We start from the raw sequence: 24,406 nt of genomic DNA, 5'->3' as shown, positions 1-24,406 counted from the left end.
GGCTTTTAAGAACATTTCATTCAAACATGAACTAAGAGGAAATGTGCACAGTGTGAGGAGTTTGGTCATACTATTCATAACTATGAAACATTCTGTAGAAAATGCAGGAGTACTGAACATTTTTGGATTGTCCATCTTCAAATTAAAGTGTAAGAAGAGCAGCAGCCTTTACTTATTATTACTACAGTTCCACTGAATGCTTCAGAAATATTAGAGGTTAAGGCAGATATGCATAATGTCATGACTGAAGACAGTGACATAGGTGAACAAATCATCCCCTGTACTAATGTGACAGATGATGACAGCGATAAGACACCAGGCAGGCATGACTTCTATAGAAAATGGGTATAGTGATAACACTGTCAGTGCTTCTAATACTATTGGGAAAAAGGTTCAGAAAAGAAAATCGAAGAAGAGTAACAAAGAGTCTGCAAATGGGGGGGGGTATAACTGTTTCCTTAAGGTTAGCAGTATTATTAATGAAAAAGACATTTAACTGTACTGGAAAGTTGTGATACTATTCCTGCAGACATTTCTTGTCTTTTGGATGTTCAATGATGACTCTTAGCCAGCAACACCAGGCATAGATATTGTGGGGTCATAACATTGTTTGGTCCTTTGGCCAAGATTAATGCAGTGGCATTGCCATGCTATGTAAAATAGTTTAATATTGGTAGATTCAGTTATTCCTATTTCTGGTAGACTTCTTGTATGTGATTTTACAGGCCTTTCAGCCTTATCCATTTTATTGCTGTATATATACCTACAAAATTAAAAAATCCTGAACAAAAGTTTCTTATGTTAAAATCATGTGTCTGTCTCTATAAATGTTGTTTTAGTGGGTGATTTAAATTGCCACATTAGACACCCATGTGGAAAGATTAACAAGGACGTTACAATCTTCATAGATGTCCTTTTATGTGGTGAACTCTACTTTAGGGTTTACTTACACTAGAGGGGAAATGGCCACCGAAACAGACTATTTTGCATACTCCTCTGCATTCCTTTTGCAAGATTTCCAAACACAGATAAATAAATGCATTTTTGATATCAGATCATACAGCCATGATATTTTATTTATCTACAACAAATCATGTATAAATCAAGGGAGTTAAAAGGCTTAATGGATATCTGTTAGATGCAGCTTTATGGATGGTTGGAAAGTAGAAGACTCTAGTATCAGCATTGCACATTAATTAACTATTACACCGCTTGGACTGAATGGTCCCTTATTTATTTACAAAACTAACTACAAGAAGGTATATTGTCATATGCAAAAAGATATGTGGATGGAAAGAAAAAAAAGGAATGTGCTACAGTAATTAAAGATTATGCATATTCCTCACATTGTAACAACAGTTCTTTCATTAATTAATTTTCCTTTCATTAATTTTTTGGAAAGATGTCCGAAGACCATCAGAGAAGACAGAGTAAATTTTTTACAATTTAAAAATAAAAATGTTGACAGGGGAATGGATTATCCCCCTTATTAAGTAAAAACATTAAGAAAGAGATCTTTCTAATGGATTGCCTGCAATGTCCTGGTCATACATATATTCTAATGCAAGTAGATATTCTTTCATTTGTACAGCAGTATATAGTCAAAATATATGAAGGGTGCCCTATCATGAAGCAGATATGATCACTTCCAACCTTGTCTGACTGTGACAATACCATCCTAGTGAAATCTATATAATTAAACGGTGCATTAAGGAAAGTTACTTTTGACTCCTTTCCTGTATTAGATGGCATACCCTTTTCTTACAATCCTTCAATGCCATTATTTCAGAAATGGATTTTTTTAACAAATCCATACGTCTCAACCTGTTAATGCAAGAAATTTGGACAAAGCTTAAAATAATGGAGGGACAAAGGCCCAAAAATAGGGACGGATTTTAAATGTTGCTTTTATAAACTTAGAAAGCTGCTAGAATAACAGGGTTTGTAAAATACAGAAACCTGATCTCACCACGATGCAGTCAGTTAACTAGTTGAAATGCAGGTATTATTCCAAAATACAATCAGCAGCCGTAGTAAAAATATAAAACTCTTCTTTAATGTAGATACACCAGGTAAAGGTAAGCGCTTTCACGTGGTCACAGCCACGCTTCTTCAGACAATGAAAACCCTACATAGTAATGCTTAAATAGTCCATTATTTGAAGACCAAACCCTATATAATTAAGTGTTTCAATCATTATTTAAAGCGGCATTGCCATCAAGCAACTATAGGCATTACGTTCATTGTGAATAGCTATGCGGTCAAAAATATAAAGCTGATACAGGACTCATAGTACAACATATAAACAAAAACTGTTTAACATTCAGATAATTAGTAGACTTAATGCATTTCATAGATGATTCTGTAACTAAGCATTCAAACAAACAAGTCCTTGCTAGTCTAAACTCTGGCGAGAATTACACAATGCAGTTACTATCGTATCTGAAATCACAGTTCATTAGACAGAAAATAGTTAAAAGTGTTTGTAATGCAGTTATACGAGAAGAAGTTTTACTAAACTTTTCTATACTTTTCCTTTCTAAGAAACCAGCATAAATGCACAATTGCTATAGGCAATAATTGTGTTTTTAAAAGACATAATAAAATCAGTTAATTTTGTAGAAGTAAGTTAAACCTTACTGTGAAAATACAGATAATTGTAGTAAAAAACTACTTAACTAAAACCAAATAAAGTATTACATTTTAAATATGTGTAAAGACAAAAACAGAGGATATGTATCCTCATAGATAAAAGTACAAATCAAATCATCTAAAATGTAAAAGTGCCTTGAAATGTAAAGGCATCCTATGCGCTGCAGTAACTTTATAAAATGAAAAAGTTACATGGGTAGTAAAACAACGAAGCTGACTATTTCATGTTGGATTAAAAAGCCATAAATATAATCCTGCAAAAGTATAAGGTACTAGTGACACGTGAATATGGGGATTAAAGTATAAACAACAAAGAATATATGTGTATATATAAATAAAGTGTATAAATAAATATGCATAAGTTGTTGTGTGTCTATATTAATACCTATATTTAATACTATAGAAAATTTTTTATATTAATATGATATATTTCTTGAAATAAAGCCAAATACACAAGAAAAGAATATAAAAATTATATTAGTGCTCTCTAGAAGAGTTATTGCTATAACACAGAATATAAACTTACAAAAACATATAGATCATATCGATCATATGTGAATGAGTAATCAGGTCCATTTATTACTCTAATTTCATAAACTACTAGAGTCTACATATCTATAAGTTACAAAGGTTTATTAAAAAATCTTTTACTATAAAAATCAATTTATTTAATGAGGTTATCAGAAAATAATTAATAAATAATTAATAAATAGTTAATAAACACTAAATAAATAAATAAGTGATCACTTATTTTATGAACCAGAGTTTTAGTGAGAATATGTATTTCTATATAATATAGGTAGATATATAAAAGATTTTAAAAAATAATAAAATATAAAATATAATGTAAACATTAATGGTATTAGTATTATGACAAAGGACTGAATATTTCTTATATCTTGAAACTAAAGAAATATAATAGTTTAAATTAATTTTGTTTACAACATGTATATATATAAAGAAGTATATATCTAAATATATGAAAATATTAATTTAACTATAGATACTAGTTACCCATGAATTATAAAATATAAATAATAAGTGAAAAAATAAACTGATATTATAACCAGAATACTAAGTTATGTACCTTGTAACAAAGTTTAAAAAATTCCTTTAAAATATAAAATATACATCAGAACATGGTCATAAAGTTTAACGCTTTCTACTCTTTAAAATAGGTTTAATCGAAACTGAAGTGTTCAGTCCAGGGTAACTATGAGCATTGAATTTTAGAATCCATCTTAATTCTGCCAGGGCTAAATTGTTAATATTATCGCCGCCCCTAGGATTCAGAGTTACTTTTTCAAGTACCCTGAATAAAAAAGTATGTTCTTTAAATTTTGCTATATGTTGAGCTAGTGCGTTAGTGTCTACTTCTCTCTTTATCTCGTACAAGTGGTCATAAATGCGATCAGTTAATCTTCTTTTAGTCAATCCTATGTAAAATGCAGTACATTTTGTGCACGTTGCTAGGTATACCAAGTTTTTAGTCTGACATGTAGCAAAAACATTAACATAGTGGGTAAAATCTAGTGTAGAATGAATGAAAGTCAAGTCAGAGCAAATAAATTTGCACCTGGTACAAGTACCACATGGAATAGTCCCCATATTTGGGGTAGATTTCTTAACATTTGATACATAATCTTTGCATAAAATTTGTTTTAAATTAGAACAATTCTTATACAGAAAAGATGGATAATTACCCACCAAGTTAGCTACTAAAGAATCAGTCTGCAATATGTTCCAATTGTTCCGTATAATGTTTTCTAAACATTTCACATCACTAGTATATGTTATAATGTATGGCATTCTTATTTTGTGATTGACTTTTTTATATGTAAAAGAAATAGGTTTCTTAGACTTATGTGACGTGGACTCTATGGGATGTATAGTATTATTTTTAGTGGAATTGACAAGCTCAATATCATAGCCTCTATCCAAAAAGAATTGCTCTAATATGTCAGCTTCTTTTTCTAAAGTTACATTATCTTGACATAGTCTGGTCAATCTAGTGAACTGGCTCTTAACTATTCCTGGGAACATATGCCTAGGGTGCATACTGCTGAAATGAAGTAGTGTATTAGTCCATGTTGGTTTTCTGAAGATGGAAGATGTAATTTTTCCATATTCGTTAAGTGTTAGAGAGACATCCAAAAATTCTACTTGTTTCATAGAAGCTTCCACTGTAAATTTCAAATAAGTAGTAGTAGTTTCTAAATGATGTAGGAAATGTGTAAATTCATCTAGCGTACCCTGCCATATTAAAAGAACATCATCTACAAAACGTTTGTAGAACTTGATTTTATCAAAAGCAGGATTAGTAAACAGATGTTCCTTTTCCCAATTCAGAACTACTAAATTTGCATACGTATTTGCGCATGGGGTGCCCATAGCTACACCCCATGTCTGCAAATACGTGGTGCCATCAAACATAAAGATGTTATTATTGAGCACTAAATCTAGTAGTTGGCAAATTAGAATAACTTTCTCATTCGAGAAGTTGGTATCTCTAACAAGTAATTCTCTAATTGCTTCCAAACCCAAATCATTGGGGATGGACGTAAAAAGATTTTTTACATCAAGAGTTATCAGCATATATTCATCAGTCCTAACATTCAGTGCTACATCTTTAAGACTGTTTAGCAAATCATAAGTATCCTTTAGTAGAGATGGAACTGCATCTACTACAGGCCTAAGAAATTTTTCAAGGGCAGTAGAAATAGTAGCAGTTACCCAGTTGCAGCCTGAAACTATGGGCCTAAGGGGTATAGGATTCACACATTTATGAATCTTTGGCAAGCCTTTTATTGTAGGAGTAGTAGGAAACTCAATGTACAAATATTTATACTCTTCTGGGGTGATTTGTCGGCACATAAGAAGATCATGTAAAGTTGCATGTACATTAGCTATTATAGAGTAAACTTTTTTCTGAGAAATAATGGAATAAGTTTCTCGATCAGATAGCATATTTAACATCAAAGTAATATAATCCACAGTGTTCATAACTATGATTCCACCACCTTTATCAGCAGGTCTAAAAGTGATATCAGAGAGCTGCTTGAAATTTCTCAAAGATGTCATTTCACCAGATGTTAAGTTTACATAAGCTATCCTTTTCTTTTTAGTAGAGAAGAGTTTATAAAAATCTCTCTCACAAGCTTTTAAGAAACAGTCTAAGCTAAAAGGTAGCGGAGGTGAAAAATTACTTTTTTGTCTTGGAATCACTGAGTCAAAGTGTAAAGGTTCATTAATTTGTGTTACTGTGGTATTTTTAAAAAACATTTTCACAGCTATATTTCTACAGAAAATACGTAGCTCACATAATACTTCAGCCAAGTTACTACATTGTGCTGGTATAAAGTTTAAGCCCTTGTTAATCAGGCTAACATCAGATAAGCACATGTCATAACTAGATAGATTGACAAATATATCAGTCACATCCTTTGCCTTCGTGTCGTTCCATATCTCTCCTCGGATATTTTCCTTTTTCTTGGCCCCCTGCTTTGAGAGCGTCCTCTCCCTTGATACTGCGATTTTATGGGATAAGGTAAAAAACGGCTTGCTTCTTGAACAACTTTAGGTTTGGCACCTAATTGTTTGTCATTGTGTGTATTAACAAGAGCTAATTGGTTAGGGGGTGGTGTAGCAGAGTAAGCAGTTAGTCTAGGATAATCCATTTCACTAGATTGAACAGCAGTATTGTCAATTGTAGACAAAGTAGGCAAGGCTAGTTCTCCAACAGATGAAGAGGCAACATCATGATGTATAACATCATCAATAGTATGTATCGGGGAAGCTGGCCTTTGCGCTCGAGTTTGTGCATTGTTGTGCCTGGGCCAAACAAATATCTGACCTGTTTGGAAGTCATTAAAGTCCCTCTGTAACTTTTTCAGTTTTATCTGTTTTAGTTTCTCACTAAAAGAATTCACTTGTGAGAAAATAGTTTGCAGTCTATTTCTAGCATAGTCTGATTTAAACTTATCACTCAGATTTTTATAAGTTGTATCAATTTCAGTACGTAGTTTAGTCTCAAGTGGTAAAAAATATTCATTTAAAAGTGACATATACCTGAAGCCTTGTTCAATATTTAAGTCTTGCCACTTTTTCAGAAGCACCGGATGATTAGTTCCATACGACGGCATACAAAAAACGCGCATTCCTCGGGGTACAATGCGATGGTGTATAGAGGCTTCAAGGTGTTGCCTTTGCCAGGCATACCTTTGCAACAAATACAACTTGTCTTCAAATTCTTTCACAGTCTGGTTGAAATCTGCAAGGTTTTCTTCAGGTAAGATGGGTATAGAAGCATTAGGCGACCCACCTAATTCCAAAGCCAATAAAGGGTTAGGAACATGGTGTAACAGTCCTTCTGGTATAGCTGAAAATTCCCTCGACTCTGGTCTGTAATCAAGTTCTACAGTTGTAGAATCCATCGCGTAGAGCAGTTACCACACAAAACAGAAGTTGCAAAAAAAAACCAAGAGGTAACTGCAGCTCCAAGAGATCAGGTAACACAATTGAGTTCAATGTAAAATACAGAAACCTGATCTCACCACGATGCAGTCAGTTAACTAGTTGAAATGCAGGTATTATTCCAAAATACAATCAGCAGCCGTAGTAAAAATATAAAACTCTTCTTTAATGTAGATACAGCAGGTAAAGGTAAGCGCTTTCGCGTGGTCACAGCCACGCTTCTTCAGACAATGAAAACCCTACATAGTAATGCTTAAATAGTCCATTATTTGAAGACCAAACCCTATATAATTAAGTGTTTCAATCATTATTTAAAGCGGCATTGCCATCAAGCAACTATAGGCATTACGTTCATTGTGAATAGCTATGCGGTCAAAAATATAAAGCTGATACAGGACTCATAGTACAACATATAAACAAAAACTGTTTAACATTCAGATAATTAGTAGACTTAATGCATTTCATAGATGATTCTGTAACTAAGCATTCAAACAAACAAGTCCTTGCTAGTCTAAACTCTGGCGAGAATTACACAATGCAGTTACTATCGTATCTGAAATCACAGTTCATTAGACAGAAAATAGTTAAAAGTGTCTGTAATGCAGTTATACGAGAAGAAGTTTTACTAAACTTTTCTATACTTTTCCTTTCTAAGAAACCAGCATAAATGCACAATTGCTATAGGCAATAATTGTGTTTTTAAAAGACATAATAAAATCAGTTAATTTTGTAGAAGTAAGTTAAACCTTACTGTGAAAATACAGATAATTGTAGTAAAAAACTACTTAACTAAAACCAAATAAAGTATTACATTTTAAATATGTGTAAAGACAAAAACAGAGGATATGTATCCTCATAGATAAAAGTACAAATCAAATCATCTAAAATGTAAAAGTGCCTTGAAATGTAAAGGCATCCTATGCGCTGCAGTAACTTTATAAAATGAAAAAGTTACATGGGTAGTAAAACAACGAAGCTGACTATTTCATGTTGGATTAAAAAGCCATAAATATAATCCTGCAAAAGTATAAGGTACTAGTGACACGTGAATATGGGGATTAAAGTATAAACAACAAAGAATATATGTGTATATATAAATAAATAATATAATATTTTTTTTATAACAGGGTTTGTGTTAGCATGCATTTTCTGAAGAAAATAAAGTCTGAAACACAAATATATGTAATTATTTAATGACTTCAATACTCCGTGATTTTCCAGAAAACCACAGAGTTTACGAGGAACAGACCAAATATTTGAGGCAAAAATCTGGACATTCTGCAAAAATCTGTGCAGTTGAGAGGTGTGAGTCAAATACTTAATAAATGGTTAAAGTTTGATATTGCTGAAACTACTATTTGTGAAGATATCTTGAAATGTATTTATAAAAAGGAGAGAGAACATTATTAACTAAACGAATTCCATTAATACTGATTATAAATATTTTTGTAAAATATTTCATGAATGGCTAACCAAAATTACTGTGAAATTGTTTCATCCAGGGTTTTTTGGAATATGTGGAAGGACTACTAAATATGTTTTAATGTTGTTACAAGAAATAATTTCTAGTATTCAGAACAATAAGTCACTTTTACTATCTTGTGATATGTCAAAACCGCATTCTAGTTTATGGAACATTTTAAATGGTTAATGCATCTATGACTCTATTATATCTATCTTGAAATGTATTTATTGAAATTCTTAGTTCAGACCATTAGCTAATGGATATAGGGTCTAAAAAATCACAGACTATAGAGATGTTAAGCGGGAGTGTCCCTCAGTGACCTATTATTCTGTTTAATTATGAATGTTGTTCTTATTGATTGTCCTGACCATTGTTTAGGCTCTCCTGTGACTATAATACCTGAGGTACACTTACCATGAGTTATTTCTTATGCTGATGATTGAAACATTATTGCTGATAATTAAGGAGAATTATTGTCATTATTTCAAGCTTTAGATCATACCCTGAGTAGTATGAGATTGTTCTTTAATAGTGAGAAATGTAAAGGGTTTGGAATGTCATCCATTCTTTCTAGCATCACCTTTCATAAAGACAGATATAGATATTAAGTATATCATATGGAAGGAAACTAGAGTGGAAAGGGTTGTTAAACATGGCCAACAATATCATTAATAGTTGAAAGAATTTTCCTTGTCCTAACAAAAGACAGTGTACTTGTTACATTCTGTTATTCTTGGAAAACTTGGCTGTGTGGGTAATGTATATATCTTTCCTAAAGAAAGAGAAAAATGACTATTAGACATATTTTTTTGTGTGTATGTAGACTGAACCCCATAAGAGGAGATATAGTATATTGCAAACCAAGAGATGGTGGATTAGGTGTGTTTAATCCTATTGTGTTTCTTGCTTCATTCCATTTTTATTGAGTATTATGGAAAGCGTCATTTAAAGATACTGATAAAATAGGGAGGATATTATGGGTGCAATATGTTACTGTTTGGGATTTTGCCTTATTAAAAAGTAACATTATAGCAAATTATTTTGATAAGCAATATCATTCAAAATATCTTAAATGGAAAATCTGCCTTCAGAATCAGTGGCGGCTGGTGACTTCAAATAAAAGGGGGGCTGCAGGAGGCAGTTGAATGGGTAGGGCCAACAGGAAGCAGTGTGACCAACTAGAAAGGGGGCAGAGCTATGCTCAAAACCACAAAAACTGGGACTTTAATTAAATACGCTGCCCTGGGTGCCAAACCATCATTATGAGAGTCCAATCAAGACAAAATGAAGTGTACAAGAAAAAAAGTATTTCAGTACATTGGCTACATGACAGCTTATTTAATATCTAGATGGAAACACAAAGGTTGTGATGCATGAAAAAATAAATTACTTTTTAAATATATTACTGGAATGACAGTCAAAATCAAGTATATAAAAACAAGTAGCACTCAACTCAATTCACTTCTCCTTGTACCGCGGTTCTAATTATAATTTATATTCAGCTTTATAAAAGTACCAAGTAACATGCTGAAAGTAGTAATCTCTGTGATACCCCCACTTGTAAAAATGTTTCTTATCCAAAAATGACCTGCTGCTTGACAACAACTATCTACTTGTTTCATGGGGAAAACATGATCAAAGTAAAAAATGAACAGCAAACAAGAAACAAGCTCAAGATAAATCACTTAAGGATTACTGCACAGGCTATGGACCACACATGATAGATTGACATTCTGTTTAGTTTACTGGTAAAGCCTGCAAAGATGACTGCAAGTTTCCAACAAATGTAAAGAGTTCCTGAAAATACTTTAATCCTGTCCTTTATTCCAAATGCTTTCATATGCATTTCAATACCTAAGGCTTATACATTATCTAGCTATGTAAATATTCACTGCATGACGACAACAAAAAGGCTTTCAATGTTGGTAATTCTTTAACAGTATGCTTATTAAAGCTAACTTGCATCTTACAATTTCAGACAAGCTTAACTGATGGTCATTAAATCATTGCTACTTAAACACAGAGCAAAAGGTACTGCAATAACATGCATTTTCTGAATAGTAAGAAGCATACATCAGCAGTATAAAAATATGACAGAAAAACAGAACATTCTGCAAAATCAATGACAGATGAAAAGCCACTGTAGTACTTGTGTCTACCTTTGATGGGGGATACTCTGCACACTTACACTGCATAACTGCTCCTTGCCTTGCTTGGACACACCCAGATTCACTACATGGGGGAGTGGGGTGCAACAAGTATGTCACAATTTGAAATGTCTCTGGCTGATGGTGATGGCTCTGACACATTTGTCATACCTCTCAACCTCAGAGCAAGAAATCTGGACAAAGCCATACATAGAACTGGGACAAAGGCTCAAAAATAAGGGCAATTTTTAAATATTGCTCTTATAAACTTAGAAAGATAATAGAATAGTAGGTCTTGCATTAGTATGAATTTTCTGAAGGGTATGTCATCTGAAACTCAAATGCCTGTCATTATTTTCTAACTTCAGTCTTTAATTATTTGCTACTAATTTGCCAGAAAACCACCATTTTTTGAAAAATGGACCAAAAATGTGATGCAAAAGTATAAAATAACCACACAATACAGCTGGGAACCTGTTAAGAAACGGACACTTTTTTAAATATTAGTACTGTTACGTTGAGCAGCTAACAAAATAAGAGAATCTACATGCATTTCTGAAATAAAAGTAATCTATAACTCTGATAATTACAAGTATTTATTACTTGTAAACCCTCCACATTTTCTTCCAAAATTGCCATTTTGCAAAGGGATTATTAGGGGGAGAGGAACATTTTGAGCCAAAGTTGGGGACAGTTGAGAGGTTTGGATATACCTAATTCTATAAAGTGATTTATTTGCATGTACCTCTCAACTTCTTAATGCAGGAAATCTGGATAAGGCCAAATATATTGGGGGAACATACAGACAGTACTAAAAGGTACTCTTGTATAAACTTAGACAGTTGGTAGAATAATAGGTCTTGCTTTAGCATGCATTTTTCTGAAGGGTATGAAGTCTGAAACTCAATGTCTGTCATTATTTAATGACTTCATTCCTAAATGATTTGCCAGAAAACCACATATTTTATGAGGAACAAACCAAAAATAAGCAAAAGTCCATTCTGTGAAAATCTGGACAGTTGAGAGGTATAGTTCAGCCGGGGCTGTCTTTGAGTTTGCTGCCCTACTCCCCTCACAAAATCATGGTTGAATGAGACCTCCCCCTGCAGCTATTCTAATGTCCCAGTACTTGGCTATTTCACCCCATTTACCATAAACACTGTAATGTGCATACTTCTTTACTTCTACAATGATTTGGATTTCATTTAAAAGTTTTATTTTACATTTTACAGCACAAATACTAATAGACATCTGCTAAACAAAGCAATGCAGTCTCACAATGAAAATAGACTTAGCATTAAAACTACTCTGCCGTTGAAACTCACATTCATAGAAACAGCATTGAAACCCACATTCAAAGAAAATACATTTGGCCAGTGGCAGATAAAGAATAACTTTGGGGTGTTTTCAAATCATATGCCACTTGCACACAAAACATACATGTGTTCTTTGATACACCTTCCTGATTGTGCTAAATTATATTCCTTGTCTAATACAGTACAGTTGTTAGAGGCTGTTTTAAATTTATTGTTTTGAACCTTTTTCCAGTAAACAGTGAAACAAAATGCATGCATCAGTAATGACAAACCTGCCCAATTCAGAACATTTCCATCATAAAGGTCTACTCAGACTTCTATAACCCACCAGTATCAGTAAATATGTACACTCTTTACAGAAGTAAAAGTCATCTAAATAATTCCACATTAAAGAGATCTGTAACTAATGAAGAGGTTGTTGCTAGCAAGCAACTTTATATTTCATTGTTTCATCTACAAATAAATTGCCTGTTACCCTTGAGGAATAAATTGCCTGTGTTACATTAAAAAAATGATAAGCTAGTAATATTGCAATAGGGAATGGATGGCAAACTGATAACATGTTCATAGTTGCTAGGTATCTCCACCAAAGATGACATTCTCAGGACTGCAGCCTCCACCCCCTTTAAAAATACAACACAGTACAGTATCAGCAATGCATCTACATCCTGTGGGAGTAGAACACACAGCCTTCTGCATTGAAAGCAAGTACACTGCCTGTTGTGTTATTGACAATGCAAGCAGACTCAGCATAAGCAGCATCCCCTGAAGCTCTTAGCTCCTTGTAAAATCTACTCGACACTCAACTGTATCTCTCAACTTTCCAGCACATGAGCACAAGAAATCTGGAAAAAGCTAAAATTGATTTGGGGGGACAAAAGCCCAAACACCAGGGACACATTTTAAACATTGCTTGTATAATCTTGGCAAGCTGCTAGAATGAAATTCTGTGCTACCGCCATGCATTTCACTGCCAATACTTGAACCCAGAATCCTGTACACTACAGTCAGAGGAACATAGCACTATGCAAAATCAGCTGTTTCTTGAAAGACAGGAAGACTGAAACTTAAATGGCAATCATTTAGTGAATTCAGTTCTTACCATAGCTCTGAACCTCATAGGACTAAACACCTGGACAAAGCCAATAATGGGGGAATACAGCCCCAAAAATAGGGAAAAAATCAAATATTAATCTTATAAACTTAGAAAATTGCTACAATAAAATGTTTTGTGTTACCATGTACTTACTGAAGAATATGAAGTCTGAAATTCAAATGTCTGTCATTATTTAATGAATTCAAAATCCAGAAAATCACATATTTTATGAGGAACAGAACAAAAATATGAGGCAAAAATCTGAAAACTTTTCACAAGTGGTGTTGGGTAGGGAATTTGGGCTCTTGCTACCTGCACCCAGGGTTCAGGGTTTGAGCCTGAGTTATTTTCTAGCCACCAGTTATAGTTAACTGCAGCATTTCACAAACACACACACACCACAAGCAGCTTAAAGTCCTGTTTCCTCATGCAAACGACTCAGTTATGGCAGTATCCACAAATGCAAACTACTCCATTCAATGTTTCCCAACACAAGCAGCAGCTCAAAGTCCTTTCCCATGTAAAAGCATAGACTTCTGGGGAATCTGTAGACTGATGCCTTCTTTCCAAATCTGGACTGGTTAAACAGCAGTCTGGATTTGAGTTTTGAGCATGCATGTGCAAGTTATGGGACTTGTTAAAAGTTTTGTTTTTTTGTTTTTTGTACTAGCTGTGAGGGATGCAGTCCTGCAGTCCAATAGCATGAGCCAGAATGCTTTATCACACAAAACATTGTGATATAAGCTCATTATGGGCTACTCACACTACAACTGTTTTGCAAACTATTATAGGACGTCAACATGGATTTGCAAAAATATCTGAAATATGTGGCTTTCTGTGGAGACTGAAGCTGGGTAAAAAAGCAGTTAAAGGTTTAATGAAATATAAAATTAAAGAACAGAGGCTTTTTCATTTATGTCATCGTGAAGAAGCCATGGAACATGCTCTTATTTCTTGTGAAGGAATTCAATGATTTTGGAATACTGTTGCATCTACTTTTTCATTAACTAAGCTTCAGACTGCCTCATTAGAAATATTAACATATGTACATACCTTAACTTGTGTATACAACAGAGGGAAGAATGTAATAGAATTATTGTCAGTGCTGTTTGGATACTTTGGCTCACCAGATGTGATGAACTATTGCATAACACACTTTGGAACTGCTCTTTAATATTGAGTAAACTGACAAAATGGTTATCGAAAAAGAGTTGGGGAAAACTGCTTAAAGTATTTTATCTGTTATCTGAAGGTTTTTAGATAATTGTACTTTTGTGATGTCTCTGTAGTAGCTCTTTTTGTATAAATATAAATAAAGTACCCCTACTATTGTTAATAGATACTGTGGAATCTTTTTCATCCACCTGAGCTATCACCAGATCAAGCAGAAGGAAAATTTAACATCTCATTCAAAAGACAGCATACTCAGGAGTGGAGCATCCCCTCTATGCTGTCCTGCAGAATCACTAATTGATCTACTTGGTGTGGGAATAGAACCAAAAAAAAACACAATAATGAAGATCACCATGACATAGAAACCACACTGACTTCACGGAAAATACTGGTAACCAAATTTTATTCTGGTACCTCAGCTTTTTGCCTTTAAGGATTCCTTGAAGGTGAAAGGTCGAGGTACCAGAATAAAATTTGGTTACCTGTATTTTCCGTGAAGTCAGCGTGGTTCCTATGTCATGGTGATCTTCATTATTGTGTTTCTTTTTGTATTTTGGACATTTTTGGTGTTTTTTTGGGTTTTTTTTGCTGTGGGAATAGAACCCATAGCCTTCTGCACCAAAAGTGAGTGTGATACCCGTTGCACCACTGACAATGACACTGTAAATGTCTGTTAAACTCACCAATGAAAAATCCCACTTCAAAGAGTCATGGCTCATTCTATTGGAGCTGTGGCAAATTTTCAGTTTTTTTCTTGGAAAGGGGGTAATCTAGGTCTATTCTGAAGGCAGCTACTTCTTCTGTGCACTTCTTTGCTAAGTACTACAAACTTGAGACAGTCTCCAGAGCTAGAGTTAGATTTGCAAAAGCTATCGTTCAAAGTCTTCTAGGCTCTGATTCTTCTTTATGCATTCTTTCTTTCTAAATGATGTCAATCATCCAATAAAGTTATGGTTAGTGCAACAGTGATCTAATAAAAAACATAGTACATATGTTTAAGTTAACTTACCACAGCCGTAGATGTTTGAATAAATTATTGGTGCAGTATTAGCACCATCCCACTTCCCCCTTTTTTCCTGCTCTTTCCTTGGCTGTTGTGGGGTACTTTACTTTTGCCCTACCTACAAACACAACACCTTCTGGTTTTAACCTAACAGTTATAGAGCTTCAGGCATCAGCCTCCCAGTAAAAAGTAAAAAAAATCATAAGCTTCAGAATCCATGTAGCTGAGGTACTGTTATGTCCTTAAGGAGTTATTTGGATGTATCTACTACAGGAGGTTTGAAGCATTATACAGTGATTACTCTAGATTGCCGGGATTTTCTTGCAGTTTTTTATGGAATGGCTTATCTGTGCAATCAGTTGCCATAATGGTTAAGATCTTTACCTCCCATGTGTAAGGTATAAGGTTTGATCCTGACCTCTGACTAATGCCTGTTTGAAGTTTACATATTCTCCCTGTGTCTCTGTGGAGTTTCTTCTACCTCCACAAAACATGCTGAGTGTTTCCATCTCAAACTCACCTAAGCCTGGAGCTTTGGGCAGCAACACAGACTCTAGATGGTGCCCTATAAGGGGAAGAATTGGAGAACATGGGAGACAGACTGTGCATCGTGGCAGGGCTAGCCACTTGATGTTGCAAAATATGTCTCTAGGTGATCTGGTCATGCTAATGTCACCAAAATGGGCATGGGCATTGGTCATAAATGTGTTGAAGACCCAGGCTATACACCAGGGACCTATGTATATGTGACCTCTTGGCCAGTATATCTCCAACATGCGCTACTGCCCAGCCATTGCCCAGCTTGTGTTACCTGGAATGGATCTGTTGAGCGAAAGCTGGACATAAAACCAATTAACCTGCCAAACATGAACTAAGATTTGCTGCACTCAGGATGCAGCTTGGAAGTTGATGGCATGATGGAGAAGGCTGGACATCCTATGTATCCAGGAGACAAAGTGGAAGGGCAGTACAGCAAAATAGGGCAGGCTAGAACTGGTGTGGGAAATGTGGTGTGGGGAGAAGCTTCAGAAGACAGTGAAGGATGCCATCAGAAGTAAAGACAGACTCATGGCAATCAGACTCCAGTCTAATGATAGGGTAGTATTCATAATCTTAGCCTATGCCCCACAGCAGGGCTGTGATAGTGAGGAAAATAGTGCATTCAGGCAATGGTTGCAGGACCTACTAGATAAAGCAGGACAATATGAACTGGTGTTAATAATTGGTGATTTGAATGCACATATTGGGACAGACAGAACATGATACGAGGACTGCTTGGTCAACAGGAATAAAGGAGAGGCCATTCTAGACTTTTGTCTGGCAAATGGCTTAATAGCAGCCAACACAGAGTTCAGATAGAGATGATCACAAGATCACATACAAGAGTAGCCAGCATGCAACTCAGGTAGACTTCCTCCTAGTAAGGAAGTGGAATGCAACAATAAACTGCAAGCAATAGTCATAGAAGGCTCTAAGGTCAATAGAGATAAGGCTGAACACCTGAAAATTGATTGGAGAGAAAGCACAACAGTTCAAGGAATTACTCAGAGCTCTAGCACATCAATAAGAAAAGGAAACGGGTAGAGTTGAAGAAGAATGGCAGCACCTCAGAACAGCATGTGTGAGGACTACAGGTTAGATATGTGACCATGCCATGTATGGAAATAAGGTACATAACTAAAGTTGATGGTGTAATGCAAAAGTCAAGAAACTCATCGAAAAAAATAAAGCATGCAGGAGAAAGTGGAAATAGAAAAGACGGATGAGGCTAGGAAGAAGTAAAGGTTGGCTAACAAAGAAGCTAAGAAAGGAGTTACAGTAGCAAAAAGCAAGGCATCAGACATCTACCAGCTTTTAGAAAGTAAGTCAGTAGATGGCAGAAAGAAACTATATCAAGTTACAAGGTAAAGGCAGAAAGATAAAGAAGATAGACACCCTTCATAAGGGATGCCAGCAACAACCTGCTCACAAGTCCACAGAACATCAAAGGCAGATGGAAGGAGTATTTCCAGTAAATTCTGAATGGAGAAAACCCCAGAGAAGCTGTACTGCTCCAGACACAGCTTACAATGAGAGAAGAGGAAGAGCCCACCATACAAGAAGTAAGAACAGCACTAAGGAAACTGAAGTCAGGGAAAGCAGCAGGCTCGGATGAGGTCACAACAGATTAGATAAAGATGCTGGGTGAGATGGGGAGAAATGGCTTCTGAGGGTACTCATAGTAGTGTGAGAGAAAGGTGTATTCCAGATGACTGGAGAATAAGCATACTAATGATAGTGTACAAGAACCAAGGTGACATCCACAACTTTGGGCAGTACAAAAAGTCCTTGAGAGGGTGAGTGATAAATGAATACAAAGAGTAGCAGAAAGTAAGATGGGAGATGAGCAGTTTGGATTCAGATCAGGATATAACACAACTGACCTGATGTTTGTAGTGAGACAGATAGTTAAAAGGAGCTAGAGATGAGGAAAGAGTCCGACTAGGTATTCCTAGACTTGAAGAAAGCATATGACACAGTCCCAAGAAAGCTGATTTTGGCAGTCCTGAGGTGGAAAGTCCCACTAACAGTAGAATTAGTGTGAACTATGTACAAGAAACCAATGAGTCAAGTATGAACAGTGTTCAGTCTCACAGAGGGGTTCCCAGTGGGTGTGCACTAGGGTTCATCTCTGAGCCCACTGTTATTCCTACTGATGATGGACTACATTAGCAAACAGGTTGGTCAGGGGACAGATGAACATAGTTGCTATATGCAAGCCACGTGGCATTACAGGAAGACTCTGAGTAAGAACTTCAGAAATGGATAGGTGAAATGAATGTAAAACTGAAGTCGAATGGGATGATACTGAGTACAGATGATAATGTTTTATGGCAGCAAACAGTTCAGAAGAAGCTGAGAATGGAGACAGAAGGGAAAACTGTGCAACAGGTTAACAGTTTCAAGTATTTTGGAGGGGTCAAAGATAGAATAAAGATGGCCTACAACCAAGAGTGTACAGGATAGTATATGGCAGAAGAATACCAAAGCTTAAAAGTAAGGTGTACAAAATGTTGCAACCAGTACTCCTGTATGGTATGGAAACCTGGATAGTAAAGACCGAGCAGTTGAGGAAGCTAGAAGTGATGGAAATGATGTACTTGAGGCAGGTTGTAGGATGCACACTGTGGGAGAGAAGATGAAATGAGGACAAAAGAGTAGAAGCCACAAAGTAGCTCCAATTGCAGAAAAGATCAAAGAGAACAGATTGTGGTGGTTTGGGCACATGTGCAGAAAAGCAGAAAACAATCCGGTGAAGAAAATTTGGGACAGACAAGAAAAAGACAAGAGGAAATGAGGGTGTCCAGCAAAAAGGATGATGGATTGTATGAAATAAGACCTGCGACAGTCAGACATGAGAATCAAAGAAGGCAAGAAAATGGCATTGCACATAGAGAGAGATGGTGACAGTTGACACGACAACCCAGCCCCATATTGGAAATGGGAAAAAAGGGGATTGATGATGCAGAGGGTGATGTCCCCATGAATGCACCAAGCTTAACTGCGCGTAATTATAATGAATATTTTGGTTGACCCTCTAATGGAAGTCTATTACAATTTCCACAGATCCTATAACAAAAAGCATTTCCTTCCTAGCTTGCCAGGTCATTTAACTAACTCTGACAAAATGCTGTTATTCTTAGTGTGTTATGGAGCAGTGTACCACTTGAATATCCAACATAACTTAGATTTCTTGATTTATTAAAGCACGCTGTCTATTTATATATCTTCCCTAGTATCAAAACCAGTTCCTAATTCTGTCATTGGTATGACTGATGATTTAAACCATGGCATCACACTGCTATGCTTCTTGATTTAATTATATGAAAGGTCTGCTTGATCCCACAGAAACACCTTTTCTTTACCTGATTAATGTGACACTCAAAACTGTTCATAGGATCATAGGATCATAGGGGATTACTAGGCTATCGACTCATATATCATTTTAAGCCCATAGAAGTGATAGTCAATACCCAAGTCTGCATTTAGTGATGACTGCCCATGTCCAGGAGGGCTGTGAGCACTATCCCTGGTAAAAATTTATGGTGCCCATCCACTTGCCCAGGTTCCTCTTAAACAGTGTCATAGAGGTGCTTTGTTTCACATTAATTGGTAGCATTTTCCAAAGATAGCTGTCACTGGGACATAAATCTGCCCCCTCCAGCATATCTTATTTAAGTCGCAGGCAGTATTTAAGTCCATGGAATGGGTAGCTCTAAATCCATTTGATTTACAGATATGCAGTAAGTCCATTAGGTTTGCATCTTGGATTACTCTGTAGGCCAGACATAAGTCTCCCCTAAGAAGTCTATATGATACTGGGTATAGTGACAGGGATTTTAGTCGGTCCATTTAAGGCATATCATGGAGGCCCTTGATCTTCTTTGTTAGAGACCTCTGAGGTCTCTCTAATTGCTGCAGGTGCTTCATATGCTACATTGCCAAATGGGGTGGTATACTCAATTCTGAGCCGGATAAGTGCCGAGTATAGCGGGGTTATAACTTCTTTTACTCTTGAGGCAATATCTTTACTAATGAAATGTGCTACATGGAAAGCTTTCCTTACTATGGTAGACATGTGATGGTTGAAGTTAAGGTTGCAGCCAACCTGTGATCTCAGGTCCCTTACCACTTCATGGGTACTTGGTATTATTGTTGATTTGATAGTGTGAAGGAATATTGTTTGTGCCAAAGGAAATGATGATGCATTTCTTTGCATTCATTTTGAGACCGTGACTAGTACACCAATTATTGGTCTGCATGAGACCCTGCTTGACTATACTGACATCATTTGGGGATTCAGTGATTGCACCTAGCTTGCAGTCATCCCCCAACTTGGTCAGCCACAACCCCTTAGTTTTGACCAAAGAGTAAGGGGGCCCAGCCTTGACCCCTGTGGCACCCCGCTGGTAATAGGTCTGCTGGTTGATGTTGAGTCACCCAATTTGATAGTGTATGTCTGGTTTATGAGCCAGTTGGCAACCCATTGTACAACAAAGGGGTTTACATTCAGTTTGCTAAGTTTATTGATAATGCCTGAATGTGGGATTCTGTCAAAAGCCTTTGCCAAGTCAAGGTATGCTGTGTGCACTGATTTGCCCTCATCAATGATAGTGGTCACACTTTCAAAGAAATCCACCAGATTTAACAGGCAGGATCTGCTCTTCATGAAGCCAAATTGGGTAGTATCCAGGGTTTGGAGGTCACCTATGTCTTTATTTATGTGATTCATACCTTGATACCATAACGCCCAAATCACATTATAATAAACACTTTGGTATAATATTATTGTCCAGGGCATATGGCTAGTGTTTATTGTTTGGGCTCATGTACACAACTCTGCATTTTTTTACTGTTAAATGGAACTCCATAATCATACACCCACTTGTACAATGTATCCAGAACGCTTTGAAAAAACTTTCAGTAATTGATATGTTTCCATAGTTTAACTGTGCTATCTAGCATCTATGGCTAGTGAACATAGTAGATGTAAAAATATGGAAAAAGAATGCCCCAAAGCTGACCCCAGTGGTATCCCACTCGTAATTTCAAAGTACCATGATCTTAACATCCTTTACTAGCATTAAAGATATTTAGTTCTGCCGCAAATATATAACTCATAGATCAATACACCATTTCTCCAGTGATGTCAGTATGCTCCTGTAACAAAGAGAATTAAAAGCGTTAGCAAGATCTAAAAATATATCAACATGTAGCCCAACTATCCAAGGCTGTATAAACATCAGAGTAAAAAAAAAAAAAAAAGCAAAGTTAGTCATATATGATTTTCCAGGAGTGAACCCATGTTGTATTATATCTGTATTTCCATATAGCCCCATGCCTTTTGTGGACTGTAGCAGAAACATTTCAAAGCACTCACCAATGATATTGGCCAAATGTACTGGCTAGTAATTGTCTATCGGCTTTATGTATTGGCACTATAAATTATTTTTTGCATGCTGGAGGTATGAATCCTTCTTTTAAAGACTGTTGAAATAACTAATAATATTGGGGATGAAATATCCCCTACTCTACTCAGAAAAAAAATCCATTGAGTTCATCATGGCCAGATGCTGTGTGCTAATTGGTTGTTGACAAAGCTTTATGTACCCATTCCTCTTAAATAAAAGGACAGACCAAGTTTTCTTTCTGAGTAACTACTAAGTTATTTAAATTACTGGAGTGTGTCTTGGAGAAAAAGTCCACAAATAAAATGATGATTCCTTCTGTAAGTAATTAAGCTTGTATCATACAGCAAAGCAAACTATCCAACAACTGATGTCTGTGCTCTCTTACATGCCTAAAAAGGATTTCATATTATCCACAGATTTCCTACCTAATGAGAGTTCACGCTTTTTTTTTTCTTGCTTTCCTTATTTTTTTTTTGAACTTGTTGCTCATGTATTTATTTCTATTGAGTTTTATCTCAGAAGGATTTCTCTTCAGCTCTATCCAACGTACGTTCCCAGTTAACCTTAGCAGCCCTCTGTTACACCATGGAGGACTGCTGATTTGATGGCTTCCTACCCTATCTGGTTGAACATACTTATTAATCACATAATTTAACTTGGACTAAAAGACACACAGAGTCCCATAGACAACTCATTCCCCATATTTTCATAATCTGCTTTATAAAACAATTTTCTGGAAAACTGACCACTCTATTATTAATATTGTTTGGGAGTAAATCAAAAAGCACACCCCGTTAGTGGGATGCAGTGAGCACTTTTTTTGCACATAGAGTGGTGCTAACTACATGTGATTAGCATGTTTTATAAGTGTGTATCTGTAAAATAGTATAGGAGTATTTATGAACCTGTAGAATGGGCTATTATTTGCTTGTTTCTCTTTATGTTGTGTGGATACATATCCATTTAACGGGAGTGAAAGTGTTACTGGGCATCTATGACCATACACATGTTGGCCTTAGATGGAACAAATATCTGAACCATTATTTATATCTGCATCCAGTTTTAATTTCTTTGGTATATTCCAGTACATTTTCTCAGTTTTGACAAGCTGCACCAAGTGTGTGGCAGGAGGCCATATTAAATTCTCACAGGATACCTATACTTCAAGGTAATATTGTCTGATGAGCCCCAAATGACACAAGCAACACAATTCTTCAATGCCAGCATGGAGAATGTCATATATCATGTGCACACTATCCTAGGAAAACAGGGGCATGTAACATTCTCCGGTGTTTGGAAATCAACTCATTATGCTGATTATTTTATGAAGAATTCCAACTAGAAACTTTCTGAATGTATTCGTCCTGATACTAACACATTAGCAAGGTTCCTTCTTTAGAACTTAGTGACTTTATAAATCATACTGACTCTCCTTAAATTTTTTAAGTATGCACTGAGTGGCTGTGGATTGTCTTGTACCCCATACAATTAGCAATTCTGAAGATCATGCCCATGGGTCAAGAAGGCAATATTCTCCCTTTCTCCATTTTATTAACTGGATGTCAAACTAGTAAGTAAACAATAATTTTCATCCCCTTAAACTAGCTGATGGAACAAATGACCATAATGCCTGTTTCAGCAACAACTCTAAATCTGCAAACCACCTTTTTCTGAGTGCATAACTTGTGTAAATATTTACTCACATTTGTAGTAAGCTGTTGACTAACAATCAGTAAATGAAGCATTGATGGACAAGCGTACATTCTGTGATGTCATATGAGTTCAACCTGTGAAGATAAGCAAAGGACTGTATTAGCTATGGCTATAGTCTAGGGGCAAGTAAGGTACTATGAAGATGTAGGTGTCTGCTATAGGTTGTGGGTGGGTGACATCACCATCTAAATGTGGATTTGCTCACTAAAGCCGCCAGTGTTTGCTGATTAATAAAGCAAATGCAGACCTAAGAACTGTCAGAGACAGACAGAGATAGAGTGAAAGAGAAAAAAAAAACAGGACTTTGGAAATCAGTATTATCCACCCACTTTTCCTCTAATCATTGTGTAGCCAGTGCTGACTTTGTTATTAATATGGTTAAACAAAATGAGGTTCCTTCAGGAGGTTGAGTAAGTGTTTTATTAAGCACTCTAAGACTTCCACTCTTAGGAATGCTCCAGCCTGCATGACTTACAGGATATTTCACTTGCATTAAATAATATATATTATATATAATTATATGTGTCTGGACATGTTCTTTCAGACAGTAGCATGATATTTTCCTGACTGTATCTAAATCATTCTGCAATACAGACTAATTTATTTTCTGCTCATCTTTACCTCTGACTTTATCATGTTCTCTTCACTCCATGCCTGAAATTCTGATCAATAAAAATGGAATTGCAAAACAAACATCCGGAATTAAAGTTGCTGTGTTGTTAATGATAACTAAACCTTGTTGGTCTTCCATAGCATACCTCTCAACCTTTTAACACAAGAAATCTGGACAAAGACTAAAATAATGGGGAGAACAAAGGCCCAGCAATAGGGACAGGTTTTAAATATTACTCATAAACTTAGAAAGTTACTAGAATAACAGGATTCATGTTAGCATGCTTTTTCTGAAGAATATGAAGTCTGAAACTTAAATGTATGTAATTGTTTAATAATTTCAGTCTCGGTTACTTGCTAGAAAACCTAAATTTTTGTGAGGAGAAGACCAAATATATGAGTCAAAAATTTGGACATTTGAGAGGTATGTTCCCTAGTTACAACAGGATTAATCTTATGCTTTTTAAACTTTTGCATGGCAGATTAAAAATCTCCTGGCAAATCAGTGTTGAGAACCCAGATTTTATAGTACTTTTAACTCAGTTTGATTAGATTGAGTGAAGCCTGACTTCATTACAATTTTTGTTCTATGAACGTTTTTCTCCCTTCATGCCTGTGAAGAATCACTCCTCAAGCCCATTAATTACTTAATTGCAGCATTCAATTCAAGAGACCACTTGTATGGACAGCAGCTGATACAACAGGCCATGAAATGCTCCATCCCTGAATGAAGCTCTGATAAATTCCCTTAGAATGTTTTCATCCCAATAACCTGAGGGTATGGCATAAGCCCCCCCCCCCCATC

Source organism: Protopterus annectens, chromosome 2.part1 (genome assembly GCF_019279795.1).
Source record: "Protopterus annectens isolate FY-2018-M chromosome 2.part1, PAN1.0, whole genome shotgun sequence".
NCBI classification, from domain to species: domain Eukaryota; kingdom Metazoa; phylum Chordata; order Ceratodontiformes; family Protopteridae; genus Protopterus; species Protopterus annectens.
Note: the sequence above shows the minus strand (reverse complement) of the source record.